The following is a 13,049-nucleotide window of genomic DNA, read 5'->3' as shown; positions in this document are numbered from 1 at the left end:
CCCCTCCCCCCTACCCCCCCCCCCGGCCCTTTTATCCCATGTGATTTTTTCGATTTACCTAAATGGTCCCTTTAAGGGATCGTTTGGAAGGTGTATTAGTAATGCAGGGACTAGTAATGCATGGGTTAGTAATGCAAGCATTAGTTATGCGGAAATTAGTTCTTATACACTGTTTTGGTGTGTTAAAAACTAAAAAGCATTACATAATTTTAAAAAATAAAAAATAGTTGTTTACAAAAATGCCCTCTATATTCTTTAGCTTTAAGGGACTTTAAGAATAATTTTGTCTTTAATCATGCTAATGCATGTATTAATATCCTTGGTATTACTAATACCATGGTTTGCTATGCATTAGCTATACATAGGGTAATGCCAAATAGAATGTACAACTAATGCTTGTATTAGTTATACATAGGTTGAAAAAGTGTACCAAACAAGATATTACTATGACACAAAGCTAATGCATGCATTATTTCCTCTCATGCACTCTACCAAACGACCTCTAAGTTGTCCCCAACGATCAAAACAACACTTCAACTGACCCTTTTGCCATTTAGACACTTCAAGAGGCAATTAAGTGTGTCAAGTAAACACCGAGCCCAGCAAAATATATGTGTGAGTTACACTTGCTAGCATTGGCGGAACCAGAATTTTCACCAAGGGGTGTCAAAACATAAAAAATTTGATATACATAAAAAAGTCAAGGGGTCAACATATAATAAATAAACATAGAAAAAGAATTATCTAGCAATACAGTGTAACTTTTCAGCGAAGGGATGTCGATTGACACCGCGTGATTGAATGTGGCACCGCCGCTGCTTGCTAGTGATGTATTAAATGAACCAATTAAAGAATGACACATATAAATTATAATAAATATTTGACACATATAATTAACAAAAAAATACATTTAAAGAAAAAAAAGAACCCCCCCCCCCCAAAAAAAAAAAACATATTCTTGCTTTCCCCATCTGCGTCCCCCATTTTCTCAAATCAATCCCAAAATATTATAAGCAACTAGAATTGGCTACACTTTGAGGAGTAAGGACTATGTGTAGGTTGTGATTCTTTAAACTCAATATCAGAAATTTCTTCTTCTTCAACAGACTCCGAACAAAGCCAGCATCAGTCGTCGACCAGACTTCTTCGAGCATACTTCGAACAAACCCAAATTTTTGGAACAGACCCATCTTCTTCACCGACCTAGAAATCTCATCTTCTTCGAACAGACCCGATCATCATCTTCTTCGAAAATTTCGAACCAAAGCCTATCGAAACAACTGCAATCGACCTTAATCTGTAAATTCCGCTTGACAAATAAGCTTTCAACAAAGATTTTGAACGTTTAATCGATTCGAACTCCAATTATCAGATAAAAACAACTCAGCTTCTTCCATAATGTTGAGCGGTGAAGAACGATGGAACACGAACTCATATTTTCAGAATTTAAGATGGGTTTCGAAGACTTCGTTCTAGCTTCAATCTGTTAACCAGAAGACATTACTATACTCTAATCATGTGTTAGTTTGGATTGACTTACTTTTTGTGCTAATTTTGGAATTGTGCAAATTGAGGACATTGTTCGAGCAGCCAAGAGGGTTTGTGTCACGATCCATTTTCTGAACAAGCCGTAACCGGCACCCGATCACTAAACATGACCGAGCGAACCATCTCTGCTTATCAAATCTATTATAACTTCAAACTTTATATGCAACAAGGCAATACTTTAACCAAATACTTTTGATTAATTTAAATATTTAAATAAATCAACTCCAAAACTTTATTCTTTGTAACTACTGAAATACTGCTAAGTTATTATCAAAAACATCTGAATCTTAACCCACCGACTGTGTCTTAAATAAAGATGACTCTAAGGAAAACTCCACGAATAAAAACGGAGCTCACCGATAGTATTGAAAGTGAGGGAAGTCCTAACCCGTAGCCTACTCGCCTGCAAAATCGGTTCCTACGTTGTACCGCAGACCAACGTAGGTTCCCAAAAGAGAACGTCAGTACCATCCATTGTACTCAATGAGTCTCAACGGCAGGGGGCGAAACTTTAATAACATATACATTACAAGCAAAGGTTCTAAATGCATGTAAAACATAGAGGTTATAAGAACAATTCTAAAATAATGGCATAATAGCAGTTTATGAATATTCTACAAGAAATTCTTTTCTTTTTCTAAAAAAAGAAATACTTCTCTTTATACTTTGGGAGTTCCAACTATCCTGACCTATTTCTATCTTAGTCACCGTGTGATTAGCACGGGTTCGATCCCAACCTGATCGAATAGGTCCAATCCACGAGGTGCCACTCGCTTCATGTTTCTCAGCGCTCATGTATCATACCTTAGCCTGGCTAAGTAAATTCTCAGCAACGAGACCCTCGGCTCGTGTGCTACTACTTTGGCACAAGTAGTTGCAGGAAGTCAACGCCTTGGTCAGGACCGTCGGCCTGGACGATGACCCCTTCTCAGAATAAAGGATACTCCCAAAAATCTTTTCCTTCTAAAGCTTCTTCTTGTGACTTTTCAAGTCTAAATCTTTTAAACATGCTCATACTGGAATCCTTGAATGTAAGGTATGGCGTAAAAATAAAATAAACATTCAAAGTATTTCTAAAGATTCTTGCTTCTTCATGAAATTTTCTTTTTCAACATGAAAATGGCCTATAAGAATTACACAAAAATCTGAAAATTTAAGCACATATGTCAGAATAAATCATCTAACTTTAACTAAAATAATTCTAAGCTAATAGAATGTCATTGCAGCTTCTTGGCCAAATTCCAAATAGAGAAACAAAAAAAATCTGAACATATGAATTGGATTCCTCACAATATTTACTCTTACCGTGTTTCTAATACGACTGTATCAAACTGAAAAAATGCAGATTCTGAACAAACCTAATGGTAGGAACTTTATTTCTGCTACATAAGGGGAAACGATTTGAAATTAAATGTGAGGCAGAAAACTTTCGAGTTGGGAAAAGTAAGATGAGCTACTCACTCACTTCAATTAAGTACATATTCACTCTTTTAGCCAATTCATCAAACATCTTGTATGCATACTTTTGTGAGTTAAACCACTTTGGTAAAGGATTATATCAACTCACCTCAAAACTTCTCGAGCCAATACGTAGGCCCCAGTTCAATTGACACCAGTCAAATAATCGATTCTACAACAGCCAGTGCATTTTAATTAATTTCAAAGTTTCGCACCTAAACACGGAACTTTACGGTTGATATAGAGAAAGAAGGGAATTAACTGTTCAATTCTTACCTATTACTACTGTAGAGTAATTGACAATAGAGAATTTATATACCTAAGTTCAAGAATTAGTGATTTGTAAAGAACCCTAAATTTTCCATTGCCTATATGAGTTTTGCGGCTCTCTGTTTTGTGAGTTTGTTGTGTTTTTGTCTAAGGCTTTTGTCTTCTAATCCTTTTCGTGAATAACAGAACCTTGTTCTGTTTTCTTAAGGCTTGAAGCCTTTTGTTCCATCAGCCCTTTTATGGGCTTTAGGCCCTTTTCTCTTCCTTTTTTTTTAACTTAACTAATAATTAATGATACCCATTTTTAATAATTAATAATATTAAAATTATTAGTATTTCCCTAATTGTATATCCAATTATTTATGTTTGTGTGTGTATATATATATATATATATATATATATATATATATATATATATATATATATATTCACTATAGACAAGAAAAATAATATATATATATATATATATATATATATATATATATATATATATATATATTCACTATAGGCAAGAAAAATAATAATAATAATAATAATAATTTAATTCTATAATTAGCGTGTCTTGAAACTTTTATAAATTTGAGGAGTGTTACAATCTTCCCTCCTTGAAAACATTCGTCCTCGAATGTTGCTAGGGCCTTATTCTTAAGCTAAAAATCATTCCTTAGGTCCTTGAACCTCTTAAATTTTCTTAGCACTACTCACTCTTCCAAGGGCCTCAAAACTTTGGCTAACTCCCTAAATTTTCATAAATTTCGGCAGAGTTTCCCTTGTAAATTGGACTATCCACACCAACAACAACCAAATATACCATAACAGGCCATTCATAGGTACCATACACAACTCATAAATTAATTACTGACACTCCGGCAAGGAGGTACCGCAATAACCAACAAGAATCTAAAGCACAAAACTTTAGCAAAAGTAAATCACTTTAATGAGTTAAATGTACTCTGGTGGCACTAAATTGTTAAATAACTAAATATACTATGACAAAAACTAAATTACTTCAACAACTAAGTATAATCTAGCAAGAACATAAACACATGCTAGCTTGTATTTAATAAATAAAATATAAATGCCAAACCAAACCTAGGTTCGCATACCTCTTTCCTCAAATAAATATGGATATTTCTCTCTTATATCTTCCTCGACCTCCCACGTAGCCTCCTTTGAATCATGATTACTCCACAAAACTTTTACCGATGCTAAATCTTTTGTTCTCAACTTTCTTACTTGCCTATCAAGAATTTCTATAGGTACATCTTCATAGTCAAGCCTTCTTTAATTTCTGTGGTATCGGCAGGTATTATATGCGACTCATCATGAATGTACTTTCTAAGCATAGACACATGAAAGATAGGATGAACAGAGGACAACTCAACGGGCAACGCTAGCTCATAAGCCACGTTTCCCTTCTTTTCTATAATCTCATAAGGTCCAATAAACTTAGGGCTAAGTTTCCCTTTCTTACCAATCCTCATAACTCCTTTCATTGGTGAAACTTTCAAAAACACCTTGTCACCAACCATGAACTCTAAGTCACGATGCCTCTTGTCAGAATAGGACTTTTGACGACTCTAAGCTGCTTTCAATCTTTCTCTGATTAGCTGGACTTTTTCTAAGGCCTCACAAACAAACTCTGGACCAATCAACGGCACCTCTGCTGGTTCAAACCAACCCACTGGTTTCTGGTACAGAAGTTCCTATAAAAATGGGAAATGCCCTACCTTTGAGTGCGGTTTGAACTATTGATTTATGTAATTGGAAATAACCAATTAGGTTTACGACGAAGCCTAGAAATCGATCACTGATCCAATTTCAGTACCTCTGCTGGATAGACCTCAACAGAAAACTGAAGAGTAACGGCAGCAAGTGATTGAGTTCAGTAGTTCCTCATATAAAATTATTGACTCTAGAGATATAGTAATATGGAGAAGACAAAATTGTTTCAAGCACCGACAGAACCGGAAGCGCCCCTTCTTTCAAAGAGAGAAGGACGGGTTATTCACATTTCATTTTATGGTCAGAGGCGAATTGAAAGTTAAGCAGTGGGAATTCTAAAGATTAGACCTACATCTTCGCCCATACGACGCTTCATAAGGAGCCATACCAATACTGGCCTAATAGCTGTTATTGTAAGGAAATTCTATAAGTGGCAAGCGATCATCCCAATTACCTCCAAAATCTATAACACATGGCCACAACATATCTTTGAGAGTCCGAATGGTCCTTTCTGCCTGACCATCGGTCTGTGGATGGAAAGCGGTGCTCAAATTGACCTTGGTACCTAATCTTTTCTGAAATGCTTGCCAAAAATGTGTCTTGAACTGAGGGCCTCTGTCAGATATGATTGAAACTGGAGTACCATGCAATCCGACTATTTCTTTGATGTACAACTGTGCATACTGCTCTGCGGAATCTGTCGTCTTTACTGGTAGGAAATGCGCGGATTTGTCAGTCGGTCTATAATAACCCAAATTGAATCATGCTTACGGTATGTGCAAGGTAGACCTACTACGAAATCCATATTAATCATCTCCCATTTCCACTGTGGTATTTCTATATCTTGAGCTAGGCCACCAGGCCTCTGATGCTCGGCTTTGACTTGCTGGCAATTCAAACATTTACAAGATCTGCTACTTGCTTCTTCATGCCTTTCCACCAATACAACCCTTTCAAGTCCAGATACAATTTGGTAGCACCTGGGTGGATAGAGTACCTCGAACTGTGAGCTTCTTCCATTATGGCCTTCCTAAGACCATTTACATCAGCCACACATAACCGATCATTCGACTTCAAAATTCCGTCACTTCCTAGAGTGAAAGCAGTGATTTCTTTGTTTCTAACTCCTTCTTTTAACTTTACTAAGTACGGATATTTGTCTTGCTTAGCCTTAACATGCACAACAAGATAGAATTGCGCTAAGGCATAAGTATTTATACCTCCTTCTCCGGTCTCATCCAATCTTATTCCATCATTTGCCAGTTTTTGAATTTCTCGATCCAAAGTTCGCCTTTGTACTACAAGATGGGCCAAGACACCCATTGACTTCCTACTAAGTGCATCTGCTACCACATTAGCTTTGCCAGGGTGATAAAGAATATTGATATCATAATCCTTCAATAGCTCGAGCCACCTTCTCTGTCTCAAATTTAATTCTTTTTGCTTGAAATGTACTGGAGGCTGTTGTGATTTGTAAACACTTCAGAATGCTCGCCATAAAGGTAGTGTCATCATATCTTTAATGCAAACACCACTGCTTCAAGCTCCAAGTCGTGTGTGGGGTAGTTCTTTTCATGATTCTTTAACTGCCTGGAAGCATAAGCAATAACTTTTCCATTTTGCAAAAGAACACAACCGAGACCAACTCTGGAGGCATCATGATACACTGTGAACCCACCCGAAATTGTCGGCAAGGTTAATATAGGTGCAGTGGTCAACCTCTTCTTTAACTCTTGAAAACTATGCGCACAAGCGTCTGACCACTGGAACTTAACTGCTTTCTGAGTCAGCTTAGTTAATGGAGCTACAAGTGAGGAAAACGCCTCTACAAACCTTCTATAGTAGCCTGCTAACCCCAAAAAACTCCTGATTTCGGTTGGCGTTGTCGGCCTAGGCCAATTCTTGACTGCTTCTGTCTTCTGAGGATCTACTTTTATTCCTTCACTAGATACCACGTGGACTAAGAATGCCACTGACTGCAACCGGAACTCACATTTTGAAAATTTGGCATAAAGCTCATTTTCCTTCAAGGTCTGCAAGGCTATCCTGAGGTGTTCGGCATGCTCATCCTTGCTCTTAGGTATACCAAAATATCGTCTATGAACACGATAACAAAGGTGTCAAGGAATGGCTTGAAAACTCTGTTCATGAGGTCCATGAATGCAGCTGGAGCATTTGTCAACCCGAAGGACATTACTAGAAATTCATAGTGCCTGTAGCGAGTTCTAAAGGCTGTTTTAGACATATCTTCTTCTCTGATTCTCAACTGATGGTACCCCGACCTCAATTCTATCTTTGAAAAGTACTTTGCACCCTGAAGTTGATCAAATAAATCATCAATTCTTGGCAGTGGGTACTTGTTCTTAATGGTAACTTTATTCAACTGCCGATAGTCGATGCACATTCTGAGAGACCCATCTTTCTTCTTCACAAACAGGACCGGGGCACCCCATGGTAAAACACTCGGCCTTATGAAGCCCTTGTCAAGAAGGTCTTTCAACTGTTCTCTCATCTCATTAAGTTCTGCTGGCCATCCTATAAGGAGGTATAGATATGGGCTGAGTGCCTGGCATGAGATCAATGCCAAAGTCTATGATTCTTTCAGGAGGAAGTCCAGGAAGGTCATCTAGGAAAACTTTTGGAAATTCTCTAACAACTGGCATGGACTAGAGAGCTGGTGGTTCTGATTCTAGATTAATGATGTGAGCCAAATAGGCGAGACACCCCTTACTGATCATTCGTTGTGCCTTAAGGTAAGAAATAAACTTACCTACAAGCGATGCTGAACTACCCTTCCACTCTAAGACTTCTTCATTTGTAAATTGGAACCTGACAATCTTAGCACGACAATCTAACATGGCATAGCAGGAAGATAACCAATCCATACCCATGATCACATTGAAATCCACCATTTCTAACTCTATGAGATCGGCTTTGGTGTTGCGACCTTGGACTGAAACTATACAACCTCTATAGACTCTTGTGACTTTCACTGACTCACCAACTAGAGTAGATACTAGGAATGGCTCACTAAGTTGTTCAGGTTCTAGCCCGAGGTTAACTGCAAAGTATGGAGTCACATATGAAAACGCTGAACCTGGATCTATTATGGCATAAGCATTATGTGAGCAGACTAAAAGTATACCTGTAATAACTTCTGCAGATGCCTCTGCACTCTGACGATCAAGTGTAGCAAACAAACGGGGTTGTCCCCCCTCTCTGAGTAACTCGATCTGCACCTTTGTCTGCCCCATGCCCGGTCTGATTATGAGAACCACGAGCCTAAGGTGGTGCAACTGCAGTAGATGAGGAACTAGAAGGACGAGTTGATCCACCACTGAAATTACGTTGCAACTTTGGGCAGTTGGCCTTTATATCACCAATGTCTCCACAATGATAGCAACCATGAAACCCGAGCTTGCAATGACCTGAATGTTGCCGCTTACATGTTCCATAAAGACCTTGTTGGTGTGAATGCTGCTCAGCATGACTCTGGCTATGTGAGGATGATGTCCTAAAATTCTGATTCTGGCGAGACTGGTTTCCATAACTCTTAGTACGTCTGAAGGAAGACCCACCACCTGACTGATGACTGGACTGAGCTGGTGCTAATGACTCCTTATTAGAGGAATCCCTTCCACCTCCGCTGGATGTACCATTAAACCTTTCCGCTGTCCGGGCTTTCTTGTTATGCTCTTTTTCTCCTCTCATTTGTTGTCTGTCATTTTATAAGTGCTTGGTGAATCCCACAACAGAGGAGAAGGCTGTCATCCCTACCGCTGCAACTGATGTCGTATCCTTAATGTGGTAAGCCAGACCGCCAACAAATTTGCGAATCTTTGCTTTTTCTGTCTTAACCATGTGAGGAGCATGGTTAGCTAACCTTATGAATTCCATGTAGTCCTCTTGCACACTTTTATTCCCTTGCTTGAGTTGTTAGAACTCTGTAGCCTTTGCTTCCCTATCCTCTTCCGGGATAAAGTTAGCGATGAAGGCCTCTTCAAATTCTTCCCAAGTAGGCGGACCATCATCTTCATCTCTTTCCTTTTCCCACATCTCAAACCAAGCGCCAGCCACATCTCTAAGCTGGTAAGCAGCCAACTCCACAGCTTCATCATCAAATGCTTTCATCGCTCAGAGGGCTTTCTTGACACCCTCCCGCCACAACATTGGATCTTCATCAGCTATAGAACCATGCAACAATGGAGGACTCAACTTCAAAAATTCATTCACTCACGAGGACTCAGAATTGTTCTGTATATTTGATTGAGGTGGAATCTCATCTCTTCTCTTGTTCTGGTTGGCCATGAAGGCTTTAAACATCTCCATAGCGCTGTTGACAACATTAAACTTCTGACCCACCTCTGGAGATATAGATGTCTGAGCCAGAGCTGCTGTTGGGGACAGTTCTGGATCCTGAGGTACTGGATGATCATGCTCCACACCTTCTTCATGTTCAACCCGGGGTACTTGGACCCCATTTGTGGATTTACCCCTCCTTTTCTGAGTTGAAGCCTTCTTAGTTCTACTTTGAGCCACAATGGTAGCAATAGTTCTTGAGCAGCATCCTGAGTCGCGGTGTTAGAGTTACGAGTACGAGCCATTTCTGCGAGTTTTGGAGAAAAGAATACATTAGATAATTTCTTAGAGGTAGTCTCTACTGCACGATCTTAAGTATGAAAAAGGGAGATTTTTCCTAATTGCTTGTAACCTCCTGTTTATAAGTATGGCGCGCTTCATACCTATAAACAAGACTCTAATAACACGGCTTCATAGACCTCTAGGACTCCATAAACCTAAGGCTCTGATACCAAGTTTGTCACGACCCATTTTCTGAACAAGCCGTGATCGGCACCCGATCACTAAACATGACCGAGCGAACCATCTCTGCTTATCAAATCTATTATAACTTCAAACTTTTTATGCAACAAGACAATACTTTAACCAAATACTTTTGATTAATTTAAATATTTAAATAAATCAACTCCAAAACTTTATTCGTAGTAACCACTGAAATACTGCTAAGTTATTATCAAAAACATCTGAATCTTAACCAACCGACTGTGTCTATGAAGCCTCTACTGATAAACTGACGCACTGCTCAGGACATGAGATTTCCTGGCCAGTTCTCTAAATAAACAAAGAAATAGCTAAATAAAGATGACTCTAAGGAATACTCAACGAACAAAAACGGATCTCACCAATAGTATTGGAAGTGAGGGAAGTCCTAACTCGTAGCCTGCTCGCTGCAAAACCGGTTCCTACATTGTACCGCAGACCAACGTAGGTTCCCAAAAGAGAACGTCAGTACCATCCATTGTACTCAGTGAGTCTCAACGACAGGGGGTGAAACTTTAGTAACATATACATTACGAGCAAAGGTTCTAAATGCATGTAAAACATAAAGCTTATAAGAACAATTCTAAAATAATGGCATAATAGCAGTTTATGAATTTTCTAAATGAAATTCTTTTCTTTTTCTAAAAAAAGAAATACTTCTCTTTATACTTTGGGAGTTCCAACTATCCTGACCTATTTCTATCATAGTCACCGTGTGATCGGCACGGGTTCGATCCCAACCTGATCGAATAGGCCCAATCAACGAGGTTTCACTCTCTTCATGGTTCTCAGCGCTTATGTATCATACCTTAGTCTGGCTAAGTAAATTCTCAACAACGAGAGCCTCGGCTCGTGTGCTCCCTACTTTGGCACAAGTAGTTTCAGGAAGTCAACGCCTTGGTCAGGACCCTCGGCCTAGACGATGACCCCTTCTCAGAATAAAGGATACTTCCAAAAATATTTTCCTTCTAAAACTTCTTCTTGTGACTTTTCAAGTCTAAATATTTTAAACATGCTCATACTGGAATCCTTGAATGTAAGGTATGGCGTAAAAGTAAAATAAATATTCAAAAGTATTTCTAAAGATTCTTGCTTCTTCATGAAATTTTCTTTTTCAACATGAAAATGGCCTATAAGAATTACACAAAAGTCTAAAAATTTAAGCACATATGTCAGAATAAATCATCTAACTTTAACTAAAATAATTCTAAGCTAATAGTATGTCACTACAGCTTATTGGCCAAATTCCAAATAGAGAAACAAAAAAAATCTGAACATATGAATTGGATTTCTCACAATATTTACTCTTATCGTGTTTCTAATACGACTGTATCAAACTGAAAAATGCAAATTCTGAACAAACCTAATGGTAGGAACTTTATTTCTGCTACATAAGGGGAAACGATTTAAAATTAAATGTGAGGAAGAAAACTTTTGAGTTGGGAAAATTAAGATGAGCTACTCACTCACTTCAATTAAGTACATATTCACTCTTTTAGCCAATTCATCAAACACCTTGTATGCATAATTTCGTGAGTTAAACCATTTTGGTAAATGATTATATCAACTCACCTCAAAACTTCTCGAGCCAATACGTAGGCCCCAGTCCAATTGAAACCAGTCAAACAATCGATTCTACAACAGCCAACGCATTTTAATTAATTTCAAAGTTTCGCACCTAAACACGGAACTTTACTGTTGATATAGAGAAAGAAGGGAATTAACTATTCAATTCTTACCTATTACTACTGTAGGGGTAATTGACAATAGGGAATTTTATATACCTGAGTTCAAGAATTAGTGATTTGTAAAGAACCCTAGATTTTCCGTTGCCTGCATGAGTTTCGTGGCTCTCTGTTTCCTGAGTTTGTTCTGTTTTTGTCTAAGGCTTTTGCCTTCTAATCCTTTTCGTGAATAACGGAACCTTGTTCTATTTTCTTATAGCTTGAAGCCTTTTGTTCCATCAGCCCTTTTATGGGCTTCAGGCCCTTTTCCCTTCTTTTTTTTAACTTAACTAATAATTAATGATACTCACTTTTAATAATTAATAATATTAAATTATTAATATTTTTCTAATTGTATATTCAATTATTTAAGTGTGTGTATGTAATATATATATATATATATATATATATATATATATATATATATATATATGTATATATATATATATATATATATATGTATATTTTTACTATAGGCAAGAAAAGTAATAACAATAATAATAATAATTTAATTCTATAATTAGCGTGTCTCGAAACTTTTATAAATTTGAGGAGTGTTACAGTTTGTTACAGATCCTTCCCCATGGAAGCTGCTATTTGAGCTTGTAAAATGACTTCACGCGGCCAAAATGTTGTCAGCAAACACGCATATGCCACAAAAGCAACATGTATTTACTTGACACACTTATTAACCTCTTGAAGTGTCTAAATGGTAAAAGGGTCAGTTGAGGTTAGAGGCGGATCTAGGATTTGAAGGTGGCGGGTGCCATAATTTTCTTTAATATATATCTTGTAATGACTAATACAGAATTGTTTTTTGAGTTTATTATGGTCAATAGGTCTTTTTTTATTTGCACATATAAAAGTTACATCTCAAATATAAAAAAACAAACATAATTAGTATTTTAAATAAAGGAATCACACCTTTATTATAACTAACACAAGTAAAATCAATATTTTCAATAAGAAAATACATCTTTTCTGTATATTAAAAATATATTTACATAAGTAAGATAGCATAATTACATCAATCAGAATAAGAAAATTAAATAGAAAATATCTTCAATAGATAAATTACATCCCATAAGTATAAAATTAAATAAACTGCAAGTTTCCAAAAATCAAAATCATAAATCTCATCTTTTTCTAAGAAATGCTTACGAAATTCTTATCATATTTAATAGTAAAGAGATTTAAATTCTTCTAATATATAGAAGAGCCTTGGAAGCAGCTGGTCATTGTCTTGCCAGCTTGCCGACCGAGGCCTCTTTTTATTATTTCATGTTTAGCTTTTACAATTTGTTGATCATTTAAAGTGGCAATATTATCAAAAAATATGTTAGTTACGACGGTTTAGCGATAGATTAGCAACAAAGTCTTTAGCTAACTTCAGTTTTGTAGTGGTGTTGACTTTGTCAAGATTTTAGCCCTTATATATATGATTGATTTTGTACCGTTATTGATAAGTTACAAGGTTAACTCATC

This window comes from Nicotiana attenuata, unplaced genomic scaffold (genome assembly GCF_001879085.1).
Source record: "Nicotiana attenuata strain UT unplaced genomic scaffold, NIATTr2, whole genome shotgun sequence".
Classification (NCBI taxonomy): domain Eukaryota; kingdom Viridiplantae; phylum Streptophyta; class Magnoliopsida; order Solanales; family Solanaceae; genus Nicotiana; species Nicotiana attenuata.
Note: the sequence above shows the minus strand (reverse complement) of the source record.